The sequence below is a fragment of the Agelaius phoeniceus genome, chromosome Z (assembly GCF_051311805.1).
Source record: "Agelaius phoeniceus isolate bAgePho1 chromosome Z, bAgePho1.hap1, whole genome shotgun sequence".
In the NCBI taxonomy this organism is placed as follows: Eukaryota; Metazoa; Chordata; class Aves; order Passeriformes; family Icteridae; genus Agelaius; species Agelaius phoeniceus.
This window is the reverse complement of record NC_135303.1, coordinates 58,872,433-58,891,611: the sequence shown is the minus strand read 5'-3', so window position 1 is coordinate 58,891,611 and position 19,179 is coordinate 58,872,433.

Here is a 19,179-nt window from a genome sequence, read left to right as displayed (position 1 = left end):
TTTGGCTCTCTGCTGGGTCATGCCCAGCCTCTCACCCACCAGTAACCCCCAGCCCTCTTTGGAAGGCTGTATTTATGTAACATAAGGTGCTGTCATAAGCTTGCCTTGACAGAGGTACAGCACCTTGCATTTGGACTTGTTGAACTTCATGACATTCAGGAATGTCAACTGCACCATCCATCTTGACATCATCTGCAAACTTGCTCAGGCTGTGCGCAACCCCTTTGTCTGTGTCACTGATGAAAACATGGAATAAAACTGATCTGAATATGGACTGCCAAGGTACCCTGATTGCGACTTGATTGATTTCTGTCCAGACATTGAGCTCTTGCCCATTACTCTCAGGACATGACCATTCCTTATTTGCTGAACAGTCCACCCACCAAATCCATCTCTTGCCAATTTAGAGGGAGGGAAGTTGTGGGAGATCATGTCCAACTCCTTAGAGAAATTCAGATAAAAACATCTGTAGCCTTTCCCTTGCCCACTGATGGAGTCACTTCATCATACAGGGCAAGTGGGTTGGTCAGGTGGGACTTGCCCTTGGTAAAATCAAGCTGAGTGCTCTGAATCATCTCTCTGTCCTCCATGTGCCTTAGCACAGCTTCTAGGCTGATCTGTTCCAGGATCCTCCCAGGCACAAAGAAAATGCTGACAAGTCTGTAGTTCCCAGTATCCTCCTTTCTACACTTTTTAAGTGGGATGCTATGTTTCGCTTTTCTAGTCCCTTGGAACTTCACCTGACTGCCATGACTTTTCAAATGTCAGGGAGAATGGCTTGGCAGCTGCCTCAGCCAATTCCCTCAGGACTTTGGGATGCATTTCATTGGATAACTTACACTTTTGTATATTCAGGTTCCTCAGATGGTCAAGAACCTCATCTTTACTTACAGTTGGAGGGGCTTTGCTTTCCCTGTCCCCATCCTGCTGACCATCCACTTGAGATGTGTGGGAAGAGAGGTGCAAACTGATGCAAAAACATTGTTTCACACTTCAGCCTTCTTGTCTATACTTAACTAGTTTTTCACTCAAATTCATCTGTGTGGTTAAGAGTTCTTTGACCTTCTTGTAATAGTTGATAAACCTTTAGAAGCCTTTCTTATTATTCTTTGTTTCTCTTGCCAAGTTCTCCTCTATGCTTCGGCCTTCCTCAACACATCCTGACACAAGTGGACTGTATCCCTACACTCTTCATAGATTATCTGCCTGTGTTACATTGCCTGTACATTTGCTTCTTGCCAATTAGTTTGACCAGCAGTTCCCTCCTTAGCTATGTTGTCTCTTGTCTTCCTCACCTTTTTCCCTACACCCGGGGATCACAATCTCTTGCACTCTATGGAAAACATCCTCAAAGATCTTTCCCACTGTCTTTTCCCTGAGGGCTAACAGTTGGGGAATCCTACTGTTTAACTCCTTGAAAAGCTGGAAGATTGCTTTCTTGAAGTTTAGGGTCCAGATTTTATGCTTCTCCTGACTTACATCCCTCAGGACTGCGCACTCCCTCAGTGCATGATCACTGCAGCCCAGGCTGCTTCCTATCTTGACATTCCAGATTGGCTCACCTGGTGATTAGTGACTACTAGATTCAGCAGCATATCCAACTCGGGTCATATGTCATTTTTCTCCAGAGGAGTGTGTTGGAGAATTCCTAAAGCTTCTCCTGTTCTGCATCAAGTATTTTCTAATCTGCTAGTGCTGGATCAGTGAAAATAGCCTAGTCATATACTTGATTCAAACAATCATGCTGAATAACTTTGGCTGTGGTTAGATTAGGATCAAGTGTTTTTGACAATCAACACTGTTCATTAGGCATGGAAGTTTCTCAGTTGCTCCTTAATTTTTAGACCAATCAAATATATAGACATTTGGTTGAGCACTAGGTTTTTTCAGAAAAATAATGCACAGCTTTTGACTTTTTTTTGTGTAGTATAATGTTCCAATGAGATTTTTTTCCTACTTTTGTTTTCTGCCTTGCTTACTGCCTTTTCTTTCTTGTTTTCTCTGCATCTCACCATACTGAAAACAGGACAAAATGCCTTACCATTTAACAAAAATGCAAACAATTTTGACTGGAGGGAATTTTGGAATTGTTTGAAGTTAGATGGTAATGCTCACTTTCCAGTGCAACTATCTGCTTTCAGAGGAACAAGAAAGTTAATGAGCTGTGGTGAACACAACATTTTGCACTGTTAAGCCCTACTCTTTGAAAAAAAGGGGTTTGTGGGGGAGAAAGTACCTATGTGGCTCATTAGTACACCATGAATCAGAAGAATGTCAAGAATTGTGAAGGCATTATGGCACAGAGTTTGGTGTCTCCTTAAGCCAACCCTGGAGACCTAAAGAGTCTGGTGGATGTCAAGCAAGAAAACTGTTGTTATGTTGACATGAGTACTTACTATACTCAATTCATTATTTATCTGGTCTGAAGAAGTAATCTGTGGCAATGGCTTAGTTAAATATTTGCACATTGTTGAGAGAAATGTACAAAAAGTTCTTAAATTATTCATCTAAATTGGACTGGGTTTGCTATTATGGAGGTAAAGAGCTAGAAAAAATTAAGTTGTGAAAACATTCAGGTTGCTTTGTGAGATAGCAGTGGAGATAGATATGCTACACTGCATCTTAGAAAAAATTATCTCAAACTTAGTAAAGCTACTGATATGTCTAACCTGAGTGTAAGACCTCTCAGTGTAAAACAATCCTGCACAAAAATACTGTTTTATCTACTAATCACAGAAAAAATCTCTACACAGACATACTAAAGCTTTACAGTTTTCTAGCAGGGCTTCTCTGCACTCATTAGGTGACATCTTAGAACACCAAGTCACCCACATCAGTCTATTTTTCAATGCCTACTAGTATTTGGTATGTTTACGCACTCTTCTGCTCAGTCAGCTTTTCTAACTTTTTAGCAGTTAATTCTGAAGAATTTTTAGACTCTATGCTGGTTTTGGCTGAGATTGAGTTAATTTTCTTCACAGTGGCTGGCATGAGGCTGAGTTTTGGATTTGTACTATGCACAGAGTTGATAATACAGAGATGTCTTTGTTATTGCTGGGCAGGTCTTGCACAGAGAAAAGGCCTTTTCTGCTCTTTGCACTCCATTCTGATGAGGATGTTGTGGGTGTGTGGGAGGTTGGCAGGAAATACAGCTGAGATGGGTCACCCCAACAGACCAAGGGGTCATTCCATATAATACAACATCAGGCGCAGGAGAGAAATCTGGGGAATGAAGGAGCAAGGGGTAGACTATTGCAGTGATGGCATTTGTCTTCCCAAGTCACTGTTACATGTGATGGGGCCCTGCTCTCCCGAGGCTGGCTGAATACCTGCCTGCCAGGTAATACCTGCCTTTGCTTTTATGTGGGACTTTGGCTTTCCCCAATAAACTTGTCTTTATCTCAACCCAGGAGTTTTCAAGTTTTACCTTTCCAGTTCTCTCCCCCATCATGTTGATGAAGGAGTGAGTGAGAAGCAGCTTGGGGTTTGGTTGCTGGCTGGAGTCAAACCACAACAATCCTGGTGGGAAATGTCTCCAGGCCTTTCCTTTTGTTTTATAATGTGCCAAATTTTGGGTTTGTTTGCTTGAATTGATTTTAGCTAGGTGACAAGTATTTGCATTCTTGGAGATCATGATGAATGTAGTTTTGAAAGGGAGCTTTGCTTCCAGAAAAAAACAGTGGGAAATTTTGAACAATGTTTTTGCCTTTTTCTGGTTAGATATACATGACATTCAAAAGGAATGAATGATTAACTGCTGCTAAAAATGGAAAACTACCCATGGAGACAAGGCTTGATAAACATATAACATTATTATTTTGGTATCCCCTTTGAATCATTAGCTTACCAGAAAAAATGGTAGAGCTCTTTTGAAAATTTTTGAAGGTAATTTGGGGATTTGGATGACTTCAAAATATGAATTTTGTATATATGTGAGATTTGGTAAAATAACACGTTTCCATAACAGGGGTTTTGAGAACAGAATTTCAGGTAATATATGACCTAAATGTGACATGACTGCACAAACTACCTGGGTCCCAGAAGCAGGCTAGGGAAACACCATCCCACCAGAGTGGTAGTGTGTTTTTTAAGTAATATTTCTTCAAGTTACTGTTATGTTTTACTCAAAGCCTTTTATGCTTGAAACCTTTATAGACTTTATGTTTGCCCCAATGCACCCCACTGTTTTTGCCCAGGGGTGTTTCCTCCCATCTCTGTGTCTGTTATCTCAAGTACCCACCCCTCTTTCCAGCTCCTTTTGTGTCTGTCATTGTAACCCTGCCCCTACTGCCTATCAGTCATTGTAATCCCTTACCCTATAAAATTGAATGAAATAAAAAAAAATTAATTAGAATTTGAAAGGTTTTTTATAATATTGCTTATATCGCTCTTAGTAGGGCTAAGGTGAAAATGCTAGCTTTTTAAGAACAAGAATTAATATTCTGAGGTCTCTCTGTGGAATGTTTGTCTTTTGAAATCTGAACTTATACCAAACCTAAATTTTGCTTAAAATATTGTACATAGTTTTAGCAATATAATTCTTCACAGGAGTGCTGTGAAATTTATCAGTGCTTATGAACTAGGAAAAGAAGCCCTGAAAAAATATTTAAGGCTTTATTTTCATTGTTCCTACAGGGGTTTTTCTGCCTTTTTAAAGTATTAAGGATGTCATCTGCTGTGCGCCTTAAAATAGAAGCTGGGATATTTTCATGTGTTTTGTCTCTTCTTGCATTGTATCCGAACTCACCACATGAATGAGAACTGTAGTTATGACAGTGGCATGTTCTTTCATGTTTTCCTGCTTCAGATAGAGAAGTTTATAAGTGGTAAGAGGTTTCCTGGGCACTCCTGTCAGTGACAAGTACAATTTTGGTAGCTCTCCTTCTCCTTCCTGTCTCATTTATGCCAGAATTGTGTACCTATCTGAGAAAATGATCAGCAAAGTACCAGAAACTTCTCAAGGTCATCTGAAATCGGGTTTTCTTCCCATATACCAGACCAACTATTGTGTTGGAGCAGTGAAGGGGATACTGGAGAAAGGAAACTGAGGGGATACCAGAGAAGGAATGGTGGCTTCAAAAGACAGCCGAGCAGTGGACAAGAAATGTAGATTGCCAAAAGTTACCTTAAACAAATATCTGTGAAATCTGGCTTAAACTAGAGCAAGTGGAATTTGGAGATAGTGTCATTCTAGGAATAAAGTTTACCAATTCTTTTAAATAATGGATTGCTTTAATGTTGCTCAGTGAAAAAAAAATTAAAAAAAAAATATACACACACACATAGTTAGAGAACAGAGCTGTACATACCCTAAGGCAGTTTCAAATGGAAAAGGGAAACAGAAATAGAATGAGATGTCGTTGCCAATATGAACCTCAACTGATTAAATTTGATCCTATGAGTTCTGCTGGGAAACACACAAACACTATTAGTAAACTTGCTTCAGACACAACACTGAATAAACTTTACAAAACTATGAATGCTCTTATTAAGAAAAGGCAAAACATCACTTCCATGGAAGAAAATAGCGCACTACTTTTTTATTCCCATTATAAACCCAGCAAAACTTCATGTTTCAGCTGTTGACAGTCTTCTTTTGTCTTAGTAAATATTAGGGCTCAGGTCATCTGGTAGGATTAAAGTCTACAGAGATTTTTTTTTTTATGTGTACATGTTAAAGACCTTTTACCTCATAGTTCAAGGAAAGTTGTTTCTGTAGTTCAATATTCAAGATGTCTGTCAGCCTGACATACAAATACTGCAATTTGCCTTCTTTCATGGCTTAGGAATGATATGCCCCAATTTCTTGCTCTCAGTGAAACAGCCCAAATCATGATGTGTTTACTCAGTCCCTCATCTACATCCCCTGGCAGCAGGATGGAGAGGAGGATGGGAGGCATAAAGGGTAAGGATCACAGGTTGAGATAAGAACAAATTACTGGAAAACAAAGAGAGAAAATTACTGGAAAGCAAAGAAATAAGAAAATAAACAGTAGCAATTACAATATCAGTAATGGAAGGAACTGGTGTGATCTGACTGTTCCCTCTGCCCTGCTTTTTGGGGTCAAAGGGACTCCTCATCACATTCCTAGAAAATGACATGAGAGGGTATAGAATAACCTCTGGTCCTAGCCATGCTTGCTCCTGGCTGCTGCAAAAATTAACCCTGTCCCCATTCCTTGCCTGGCCTAGCAAGGAATGGGGACAGGGTTAATTAATAAATATTAACCCTAGTAAAATATTTCTAATAGGCAGTACTGACGTGCACAGTAAAAATGTATATCAACAAAGATTTAGGGTTTTCTCAATTTATTAATTTCTGTAAGAACAAAAAAGGGAAAAAAAAAGTGCTCTTCTGCTCTGTTATTTAGACTGAAAATATCTGCGATGTTTAATGAATTTTTGATGTGAGAAAACACCTGAAAATACCTCGGCATGAGTGTCATACCAGGCTGGCAGAGGTATGGTGAGAGAAGGTCTCACATACCTTAGGTGAGACCTTCTCTAGCATCCTATCCTATACCAAAATTAGAACAATAAAGACAGGCATATTCTGAAGGAAACATTTTGTCTGCAACTGGAAATGTCTTGCACTGATGTCATTCAACTTAATAGAGTATACCACTGGCTGGGATTTTATTTTATTTCACTAATCTAAAGAATCTTCTACATTCAGAGGAAAGAAAGTTGATGGCTTCTTAAAATTGCATACTGTTGATTAAGTGTGGAAAACTTCTCTTCCTTAAAACAATATACTACATCTAATGGTAAATCACCAGCAAATTCCTTTATGTTTGTGGGCTTGACATGCGATGCTTATTAAATGTAGGAACAAAGCCACTTTATACATCATAATGTTCACATTACAAATTCACTTATAATGGTGCTGCAAGTGCGTATGCAATTTTTCTAACTTATGAAATATATTTCTGACACTTCAGGTATTGATGTATGCATGCATGATATTGTCCCAGTGCAGTAAGGGAGACTTAACTGATGTCTGCAAGATTTGATTTATTACAAGTAAATATGATTGCCTTCATAATCTGATTTTATTATGTTCGGGGCTCTCGCAGGTAAACTTTTAGTAGAAGGAAGAAGACCAGTTTTATTAAACCACTCTATTTGTGCAAACCAAATCACTTCTTGACGAAAAAAGAAGTAAGGTCAAGAAGAACAAGGATTAAGGATGAAAAATTTTTTATGCCAAACTTCATTCCCCTACATGAATATTCTGGAATGCTGAAAGTTACTTTTTGTCTCTGTTAGACAAGAGTCTAGAGAACCAACCTCTGTGTCACTGAACCTCTGTAGAATTGAGGCAAATGCTACGACTAAAATTTCTGTAGTTGCAACATTATTTAAATATTGCCTTGGAAAGTCTTGCTATAAAGTGTGGCATCAGATCCTAGAGCATTGTTCAGCAGAAGATAATATTCCATACACACTTCTGTGCATCATACTTTTCTGTTTTTGGTTGGGTTTTTTTAGTATATAAGAGGTGACAAAGAACAATTACTTCCTGAGAGGAATATGGGATTATTACATATATTGACACATTTATGCAAAAAACCAGAAAAATTCACTATAGTATTCAGTATCTTTCCATGCTGCTGAACCAATTATTATCCAGGCTAAATGCTGTTTTATCCCCTGTGAAGGTTAAAATGTTCTCCATATTGTCCAAAAATTGTCTGTGGAGAAAAAAATGTTTTGTTCTCTTTTATGTTGATGCAAATTAATACTGAGACAATCCACAGAAGACAATATAGTTGTGGGCACCATTTTGTATGAGCGGAAGATAAATAAAGTGACTAAATAAAAGAACTGTCTAACAAGTGTTTCAGAGAGCTGGAGAGCATCCTTTCCATAAAAACAGGCAGCAATTTAATAGTTGTTTCGACTGGGTAATTATCAGATTTGAAAGTGATGACATGTCAGTTACCTTGAGATTCCCTTTCCTGGTAAGACTTTAAAAGTCTGGTATGTATCCTACTATACTAAGCTGTTCAGTTCTGTGACTTGTAGGACTGTGTATGCTCTTTTCGACTACAAACACTTAGACCTCTAAATTTAATGTAAGTCTTTTACTTGAAAAAATTTTTGAAGACAGTGTGAAAACAATGTTTCAGAGAGCTGGCTTTACTTTTCTGCTCATGTTTCAAAAAAAATAAGAAAAAGTGACTTGATAAAAGCTGCTGTTTGACTTCTTTGAATGGGACTGGAGCTTTTGTCCCACCTGTTTATTTATAATTAAGCTCCTTTTCAAATGTAAAAATTGGAAAAAACTTGTTTGATATACTCCCCCAATTCTCTAAAATCTAGTTAGTCAGCTTAATGACACTTTTGGAATGCTTACTAGTGTCTGACAGAGGCTAAGAATTTTTTTTAAAGGAAGAAAATTTAGGTTGTCAGAATAAGATGAGATAGGAAATGGAACCTGAGCTTCTGTTTTTGCTTTGTTGCTGATGCGGGTGGTAGGACAGTCAATTTGGATGGACAATAGACGAGCGTTGAAAGTAGAGCATTATAGTGATGAAGTTTAATTTTTTCTTGTATATGCAACTATTTTCGTATATAAAATTTATTGCATACTGTTGTTCAAAAACATGACCTAGAGCTGATTTTTTAAAGTTGCTTTGATTGCTACTATATTCATGATGATTTCTATCCAGCAGTAGCACAGACCTATTTCCAGATGATGTAGGTGTCTCAGGCTTGGCTTAATTGTTGCTGTTACTTATAGCTGTCCTTTAAGTGGTAAAGGTGGTAACTGTGCCTCTACAGCTAAATCAGGGACAAAGGCCTACCTTGGTTTCACTGAAAGCTGATTGTATGCATTGTTTTTTAGGGAGAAATTCTTACATCACAACTAATCCAGAATCACATTCAGAGACTGAAAAGCTGTAAAACCCCAGATGTATAAATCTAAGGAGCAGAAATTCCATCATATCCAGGGGACAGATGAACTTATTGCAGTAGCTCTCAGAAACGGACTAGGAAAACCACCACATTATTAATGGGGGTGTATGTGTGTGTTTACTTGTATGAAATACGTATTTAGATGCTGCCAGTGGGAAACATAGCCCAGCAATATGTCTTTATGTTTCTTCAATTATGTTAATTTCTTCAGCAAAGGGTAACAAAAAGTTTAGTTACTCTATAAACATCAGTCTCTGATACAGTATAAATATAGTATGTGATGGTGGACAGTGTAATGGAATTTTATTTTTATCCAGTAGGGATGACTGTACAGAATCCATTAGTGGCTTTGATTCGCTCTGCCACCTGTGAGTTATGCAGTCATTCCTAACTCATGAAAATGAAGTATGCTGTCCTTCCTGCCATCAGAAACCCCATATTTATGAACACGTACAATGCAGAATATATTAATGTGTATAGTACTAGTTAATCTGTGGACCTTCAGGTATACATGGACTAATGTATAGTATACCTGAATTATAGAATGTTCATGTATAAGTCTTAATGTCTGGCTATATACCCACAATTATATAGGCCTGAAGTCACCCTTTATGGTAAATGAATTAATAATTTTAACTGAAGATAGGCAAAAAGATGTGTTTTTACAAGGAACTCAGTCAGCAGATAGTTTCCAATAAAGGAACAAAGGCAACAATTTCTGTTCTAAACACTCAAATTGAAAAATTTGTTATGTCACATAATGCAAATGACACACAGAGTCATAACAACACATTATTATCATTTATATTGCTTCACTTCATGACACAACCACTGATAAATTGAAAGTAAAATGACAATAGCAATGTGAATTGCTCTTTCCCCCCCCAATCTCTAATTTTTTTTGGTAAATATAATCCTGGCTAGCATTTGAAAGAATTCATAATTTTCCCAATTGATAATTTCTTGTGAGTTAAAACTCTGTGTGATGGGGGACTTTCTAATACCAAAACTACACTCATTGCATAGAAATAAAGCTGTTCACTGCTCTCGTTTCCTGTCAATCCAGTAAGTTTCATGTGCACTAAATTCACTTTAAGGAGAAGACTCCATGGGAATTGCATGGGAATTACAATGGAATTCTTGAGGTGGGTTGTTTATTTTAAATTTCTCTATAAAAAGTTAAACTCATTCAGGACACATGAGTATAACAGATATTTGATAGGATAGTCTTAGAAATGCTGTAGTACAGTTTTCTGTGAATTTGTCCTAGGTATATTTTAGCAAGCCCTGTGTTTTTCGGGTAAAATTTTATTCTGAAGCTTTTCATGGACTTCCATAAACCATGAAAATGTCCATCAGCTAAGGAAGATTCAGTACCAAGAATTGAGGGAGTGAATATTCTTAGCAAATTCTCTACCACTTTTAGTTGGAAGAGAGATATTGCAGCCTTCAATAGCATCTTAAACCAGTGAGGTAAGACTGGGGAATAACATGATGTCTTGTGTTTGGGAAGCTTGTGATAGGCTATGTAGGTGGTAATATGCCCAAAGATACATTAATGGGCTCCCTACAATATTTTGATTAGCATTCATTGGTATGAATGGTAGCCTTGTAAAATGGGAAGCAAAGTGGGAATGTTGTGTTGACTGCTTTGCTTACAATGGGTGCCAGCAATGGGACTTCAGATTTCAGGAAAATGACAAAGGACAACCTCTTCAATCAAAGAAATATTACTTTACCTTTGTTTACAAAAGATTTCTCTAAGGACTATAATTATTCTCTTTGGTCTCAGAGTTTGGAAAATCAAGTAGAGGATTTATATCTTCTTGCCATGGATGTTTCTGTGTACTGCTTAATAATTTCCCTCTCTTCAATGGTTTGATTGAAAGGTTTTTGAATTACATGTTTTTGTGTTCTTATTAACAACTCTTTCAAATCACCATGGTCACTGTTGACAGCTAGGTTTTCAAACCAAAATCCACTAAAGTTGACATAACAAGAAGAGAATGTATTGGATATGATTTTCATTTTCTTTTTATGCAAGGGGTTACCAACACTGAAGATTACTTTCTTCCCTTATTCTCAAAACAGACTCAAAAAATAAAACTCAAATTTTACAGAAAAATCTCAAAATGTCTTGCCTTATATTGCTGTAGGATAATTCAAATCTCCTATATATAATATTTTTTTTTATTTTCTGAAAGTGTAACATAAAGGAGGCTTTAAATAATAGACAAATTACAGTTTAGTAGGTAGTAAAATCACACATTTTTCTTTATATTGCATGATTGTGTATCCTTAACATAAACAAGTCAAAAATTCCACTGAATTTTGCATGTTCTGGTATCTGTCTTTGTTAATGATTGATTATGGAATGATCATCAATTTCTGCAAAATTTCATCATTTGATCATCAGCATTTCTATATTAACTTTAATAAAACGGAAGAGCATAGCAAGAACATATGGGCATGGACAAGATGTATTTCCTGGCTCCATCTAAAACCCATCTGCCTTTTTTTGTCCTAAATTATAACTGGGATACATACCTGTGGTGTGTATACATATGTTTGTGTATATATATATATATATATATATATAAAATATGTATATGACTAGCCGACTGTATTTAAAGGGGCTACTAAACCCACAATTTCTTAGTCTTGATCTAGCTTCTGAAGCTTAAGAGCAGATTACATAAAAGGTATCAGCCAAAGTATGTGAAGTACAGCCAGTTGTGGTTTCTCTTTATTCCAAACTCACACTTACATGCAATTCCTCTTTCTAAGGACCTGAAAAGTTACATTGACTGTCCAATGGAAATGGATCTGGAAATATATGCCCAGGCATTGACTTAGGTGATTACTTTAAGAACTGCTTTGTTGTGGGATAGAAAGGCTGGTGAGTCGTGCATTGTAGAATGATGGAAGACTCATAAAGTTCTGTGGAAGCATTTATTTCTGTGATCATTCTGGGATAAGATTATATGTTAAATTAAATTATTTTTTGCTCAATTTATTTAATTGTCTTTTTTCCTTTAAGGTAACATTCTAAGGCTGTGTCCTCATGGTCTGTTTCTCAAAGATACAGGTTTCCTCTGAAAAACTCAGACTAGAAATTTTTTGCATAGGTTAGCTCAAAACTGAACTCAAGCTAATAAATTCTGCCTCTGATTAGTGTATATTAAACTGGGCTTTTTGCAATGCTGAAGTATTATTGGGGCTTTGCATTCATACTGTTAAGGTCAAGGAGAGCATGGACAGACCAAGCTAGATAAACAATCAAAAATTTGTCCCTCTTGCTCACAGCATTTTCCATGTGCTCTATCTTTGAACACTTTATATATGCAAAACTTGTCAGACCAATGATAATTCCACAGCTTTTTGTAGCTTGGAAAAAGTAAAAGGCGTTATGCTCCCAAAAAAATACAGTAAAACCTGAATGGAAAAACCTCTTGACCTCACCATCTTTTACTGTCCATAAGTGTCCATAGACACACAGAAATTTTCTATACAGTCAAATAAAGTGGTAAGTGACTGGAAGCAGGGACTTGTAATGGGAAATGTCAGGCAACCTCAAATTGAGGCAATGTCATGGTTTAACACTGGCACAATGCCAGTGCCCCCATGAAGATACCTTCTCCCTGGTTTCTGCTGTGAGATGTGACCAGGAATAAGCAAAGCAGGCTCCTACTTAGGGAAAAAAGAACCAGAACTTTATTAACTACTCTACAACTACAGATAAAAAGGAACACACACACAGGGAAAATGAAAACTTCACAAATACATTTCCTCCTCCCCCCACCAAATTTCCAACACAATACATTTGTTCCTCAAATCACCAACTCTCGGTCCAGCAGCACCTTTTAGACAATCAATCCTCAGTTCATCAAGAGGAGAGGAGTCCTTCTTGTACCATGGGCTTCCCCTGGAAACACAGCTAAAGCCTCGTGTGTTTCTGTGTCACTCGTGGCACCGCCCGGAGAACATCTGCCGTCGTGACCTCTTCCTTTCATGTCCAGTGCTCTCACCACTGAACATGGACTAGAGCTGCTTCTAGGGTTGTCTTTTTAAGGATGCTTTGTCCCGATCCAAAAAAGGCACAGTCTCTCCTTTGGGATACCTGTCCCCACAATCTCTCCTTTGGGACACCTGTCCCCCCCATATTTTTTCACCCCCTGGGGCCGAGGGGCATCAACACTGAACCCTCTTGGCTCTGAGGCCATTGCCTCCCCCTAGAATGCAGTCTCTGTATCACAAGGAACTTGGGTCTGTCCATCTCTCTTTTGGGACACCTGTCCCCACAATCTCTCCTTTGGGACACCTGTCCCCCCCATATTTTTTCACCCCCTGGGGCTGAGGGGCACCGACACTGAACCCTCTTGGTTCTGTGGCCATTGCCTCCCCCTAGAATGCAGTCTCTGTATCACAAGGAACATGGTTCTGTCCGTGGCTATACAAAAAGAGTCCAGCAAAAGCCACTCCATCATCTCTTCCCACTAGGATTCTTCTCTACTCTTCTACTATCTCTCGCTTGCCCAGACCTCTCTCACACTGGACCATTTCCTTCCTCATCTTCCACTCTATCTTCTAGGAAAGGTCAATGTTCTGTAAAGTTCTCATTCTCCAAAAAGGGGTTAAAAGCTCCTACACGCGGCTGGCTGAACTCCCGCTTCTCCGTCCCAGCCATGCTGCCGGCACAGGCCCATGTTTATCAAGCTTCAAGGTTACAGTCTCAGGCAGCGGCTCTTTCTCTCTCTCTCTGTGTCTCTCAGGGGGGGCTGCCCGATGGCTCCCGGTGTCTCTCCCTCTCTCTCTTCCACCCTTCCACCCCGGGGCTCAGGCCTACCTCTCCCGGCCACATGGCTTTTCCCCTCCCCCAGCCCAGCCAGCATCTGGGCCAGGGGAGAGACCCGAACTCTTTCCCGCCGGAAACCCAAGAGAGCCTCCCAGGGGAGAGCTCTGCTTTTAACCCCATATTCTCAGAGGCGTGTCCATGTCCCAATGGCCAGGTTAAATGCCAATATTAAAGCCTGAATATCCATTGGCCCAAAACACAGCATCCCAAAAAACACATTTCCTGTCAAACCACCACAGGCAACTTTATGAGTACTGTCTAGGAAACAGTTGAGGATATGCTGTTCATTCTTTTTAGTTCAGAGAAGCATGTGGTTCTGGGGCAGAATTACTGGAGGAACATTTGGCACAGACCATCATGAAACAGTCTTTTCTTTTTTGCTGTCTGTATGAAGATGCTGAAGCAGGGCATTGTGAAAAATTATTAAAAAACTCAAGGTGCATTATAAGACATGGACTCTTCACCTGTTATACACAAATGGATACAGACTATATCTGGTGGTATTTAATCCTAAACAGCATTCATTCACTCCACTGCAAAATGCAAACCTAAATTCAGACAAAAATGTAATATTTATTACATGCAAGTCTCAACAATAATATCCACCCAGTGAAAGAAACAACTTCATCTGAAGCTGACAGATGTCCAACATGGTGAATCACAACTTAAAACAGCCATAAGTAAGTCAGTGGGACATAACCAAGCAAAATATAGAATAAATTCAGTCTTTCTGATACAGTGGAGTGATCTGTTAAAGAGGGAAACTATAAGGCAGTTTTCAAAGAAGAACTACTTTTGAAGGTGCTGTTGATCTCAGAAAGGTGAGACTGAACCACAAAGATGCTTTCTTTAAAGTGGAAGACTTGCATCCTTTAGTTCCCACAGGGGAGGCTTGACATTAAATAAGTCCAAGGAAAATCCTGCGTAGTCCTTCAAGTAAGGAAAGAAATTGCCTCATAATACATAGCAGCCTGCTACAGTGAGAGTCAAGAACAATAGGCGAGGAAGTCGAAAGATCAATCCTAACCATATTGTGAAGGCCTCTGCCAAGGATAGGCTTTTTATACCGGATGCTAATCCTCAGATGCATTTCAATGTCTTTTTTGAGCCTGTTGCTCCACATAGTGTTTTTTGAAACTTTTTACATCGGTCAACATGTGTACAGATCATCAGGCAAACAAATTTAAATGTCATTGTCGGGGTGAGGAAAAGGGGCCGGGGGGGAGGGCAGGAGTTTGTGAAAACATACATAAAGAAGTTGCAGATTATGCTTCTAGAAGAAGAATCAAGGTTTGTGGTTTTCCTGTCCCTGACTAAAACAGATGTCTGCTTCTTACAAACCAAACAGGAGGTTTTCTGGATCCTGGTTTTAATATCTTATTTGTGTTTGTATGAATGTGGGTGTTTTCAGGACATCCCTGGACAGTTATTAAACCACTGACCGGTGCAGGCTCTGCTACAGATGGATTTAATTCAAGACTGGTGCTATTATATTAATGGGTTTAATTTAAACAGAACTAGCCTTGCTGGCCAAATTACTGCCATTTAAATCAATTGGCTTAGGGGAAAAAACAGCCTGACCATAGCCATTAGCCTTCAATTTATTACTGTATCAGTTTTAAACTGGGTAAGGCATATTGCTCAGTGTCTGTCCTCCTGTCCTTTGGTGCTGCTTCCTCTCCTCACCATACAGTAATAAAAGACCTACAGGGCAAAGAAAAAAAGAAAATCTGAAACATCACATTAATTTAAAGTCAATGTTTCATGAGCAAAGACCAGGTATCTCATGAAAGAGACTCTCCATAGGATCCAATACTTGCCTTTGATGTCACCTCATTAAATTGAGATTCAAATGATCTAACAGATGTATTAGTTTAAAAAGACATTTTACTGCATTTTTTTACGATATAAAAAAGTCGCAATGTCTTTTTTTTTTTTTTTAACACATTTCAACCTGATTCAAATAGAAAAGCAAAAGGGAAGAAAATGCTTTAGATGTGCTCTTTTGATTTTTTCCAATCTTGCCTGAATAAAATGGAATGGGAGATCAAGAACACTCAATTAATTTCAACACTGGGTGTCAGAGGGAAAAGGAGAGGGAGGAGGGGGGGATATTATAGATGCACAACACTTAACAAATGCATAGATTGAAAGAAGGAAATATGGGGGGGGGGAGAGAGATAAAAAACCATGTCTATATTTTATTGCACTCAGTAAGCTTTTCACTTGTATTTATAGCTGCAATTATATCTCAATGAGGTTTGTCTACAGTGTTGGCTTCACGCTAATTTTCCCCCTCACTGCATTCTTGGAATAGCCTCGGACTGTTTATGAACCAGACATATTGACCTCATTTACAGCTAGCAGTTTAAATCCATAATTTTTCCACCCACAATCCCTCTTTGACATTCCGGCAATGCGGCCGGCTCACTGAGACTGAACTAAAAGTCTCACACTTCATTGAACACCATTATGCGGCTTTATGCTTATAAGCCTGTTTCCCTCAGCTGCCTTTCAGCTTTGCTGGAGATCCGTTTGGCCACAGGCCGGCAGTGATTAACTGGAAGAATCCAATAAATCAGCCTGTCAGCCAGCAGGCTCTCCTCACTGTGTCTACAAATCGACATTTGGATTTGCACTCTCTTTTTTTCCCTCCCCCTTTGCTCTCCTTCCTTCCCTCGCCTGCCTCTCTGCCTCTCTTTATTCAGCCCCCATCATCATCTCCCCATCCTCCCTCACACACCATCCCCAAGGGTAGCAGGTTGCCCCTTTTCTACCCACTAAAAAGTGAGCTGGAAAGAAGGCTATTGTTAGCATGGCTGGACTTTACAAACAGTCCTTTGGTGAAGCAAGTTGGTTTTGAATTGTGTGCTATGCCAGTGGGCACTCTATTTCCCTATTTCATTTAAATTCCATCCATCCCACACTACACACGCAAATACAAACACGCACACACACACACACACACACACACACACATCTCATTAACTTTTGCTGTTCCCCTTACATCAGAGAGACAGTAATGGAGGTGATTGAGAGGGAGAGAAGATTGACTTTCTTGCACTGGCTTTCCTATCTGCTGTTAAAACAATAGGCATAGAGAGAGCCCAGGAAAACAGGGGTGCCTGCCACTGAGCAGAAGAGCAATGGCTCTCCAAGCTCTGTGTGACCTGACCCTTTCTGCTGCTTTTATATTAGAAAACTATAATCAGGTCCCCTGCTTGCTCATTGGGGGGGGCGGTTCCTTTTCCTTTGATTTCAGGTCTTTGGTCAGTGCTGCACTGGCAGCTGGCCTGCTTCCACAATGGCATGCTTGTGGACACTTTGAGGTGTCTCTGTCTGCCTTCTGCTGTTTCACAGGGATCTTGATTGCCCTTTCTCTCTTCCCTCACTTTGGTTGTGGTTCTGAGAGAAGGACTCCAAGTGCCTCCTTTTTTATGGGCTCTGGATCCCAGACAGGGTGCTCCCCTCCTCCAGCATGCTCCTGGGCTTCATTTTGGGCAGTGCTGGACTCTCCTCCATTGGGGCCACCCTGTTCTTCCATCCAGGATTACATCTGCACAAATATTTTTTTGGCATCTGGTGGTCAAACAAAGCACCGCGTAGCAGCTGGGGGAAAGGAGACCACCACAGACTGGAATTTCCTGGGACAGCCTGTCATGGTTTGACACTGGCACAATGCCAGTGCCCCCATGAGAATACCCTCTCCCTGGTTTCTGCTGTGAGATGTGACCAGGAATAAGCAAAGCAGGCTCCCACTTAGAAAAAAAAAATTATTAACTAAACTACAAGGGAAAGGAAAAAAAAAAAGAAACACACAAGGAAAATGAAAACTTCACAAATACATCTCCTCCTCCTCCCCAGCAAATTCCCAATACAATACATCCCCCAAATCATCGACTCTCAGTCCGGCACCACCCTTCAGAATACTCAATCCTCAGTTCATCAAGAGGAGGAGTCCTTCTTGTGCCAATGGTGACCTCTTCCTTTCATGTCCAGCGCTCTCACCACTGAACGCGGACCAGAGCTGCTTCTAGGGTTGACTTTTAAGGATGCTTCGTTCCACTCCAAAAAGGCACAGTCTCAGCTTTGGGACATCTGTCCCCCCCATATTTTTCACTCCCTGGGGCCGAGGGGTACCCACACCGAACCCTCTTGGTCCTGAGGCATTGCCTCCCCCTAGAATGCAGTCCCTGTATCACAAGGAAACATGGCTCTGTCCATGGCTACACAAAAAGAGTCCAGCATAAGCTACTCCATCATCTCTTCCACCTGAGTTCTTCTCTATTTCTCTCGTGGCCCATTTCCTCTTATCTCATGTCTATCTCTTGTCTCATTCAGCTCCAGGAGGATTAGCATTTGCAAGGTTTCCATCATCCAAGAAAAGGGTTAAAAATCTGAGGCTCTGTCTGTCCAGAACTCTCACAGCTGCCCAGCCGGGCACCTTCTCGCTGCCCCACCCCTTCTCCTTCTTGGCCGGCCACTATTCAATTTCAAGGTGGCACAAGCACAGGCAGAGGCTCTCTCTCTGTCTCTCCTGGGAGGGGTGGGGGTGGCTGCCCGATGCCTCTCAGTGCTCCTCCACCCTTCCATCCTGCAGGGGCCTTCCCCTCCCTTCTGTCCAGGCCCCGGCCTACCTCACCCGGCCCCATGGCTGCCCCTGGGCCTACCTCACCCGGCCGCATGGCTGCCCCTGGGCCTACCTCACCCGGCCGCATGGCTGCCCCTGGGCCTACTTCACCCGGCCCCATGGCTGCCCCTGGGCCTACCTCACCCGGCCGCATGGCTGCCCCTGGGCCTACCTCACCCGGCCCCATGGCTGCCCCTGGGCCTACTTCACCCGGCCGCATGGCTGCCCCTGGGCCTACCTCACCCGGCCCCATGGCTGCCCCTGGGCCTACCTCACCCGGCCCCATGGCTGCCCCTGGGCCTACCTCACCCGGCCCCATGGCTGCCCCTGCCCCGCCCAGCCCACAGCCAGGCAGGGCAGCTCTGAACCTTTCACTGACCAGAACCAAGAGAGCCTCCCAGGGCAGAGCCCTGCTTTAACCCCGTGTTCTCAGAGGCAGATTCAATGTCCCAATGGCCACGTTAGGTGCCATTGTTAAAATCTGAGCACCCATTGGCCTAACCACAGCATCCCAGAAAACATATTTCCTGTCAAACCACCACACAGCCTCATTTGGAGCTCTTCCTTGTACCACAGTACTGTTGCATCCACAGCACGTGGCACAGAGGGGAAAGACCTGGGCTGGAGGTGATGAGTTGCCTTCTGTTAGCCAAGCAATTGCTAGCTGTGACAGGTGGCAATGCTGGGTATGTCTGCCATCTCTCCAAATGTTCCCAGAAAAGAGAGAGAAAGCTGGACGGACTTGCCTGTGTTATCTTTGCATGAAATTTAA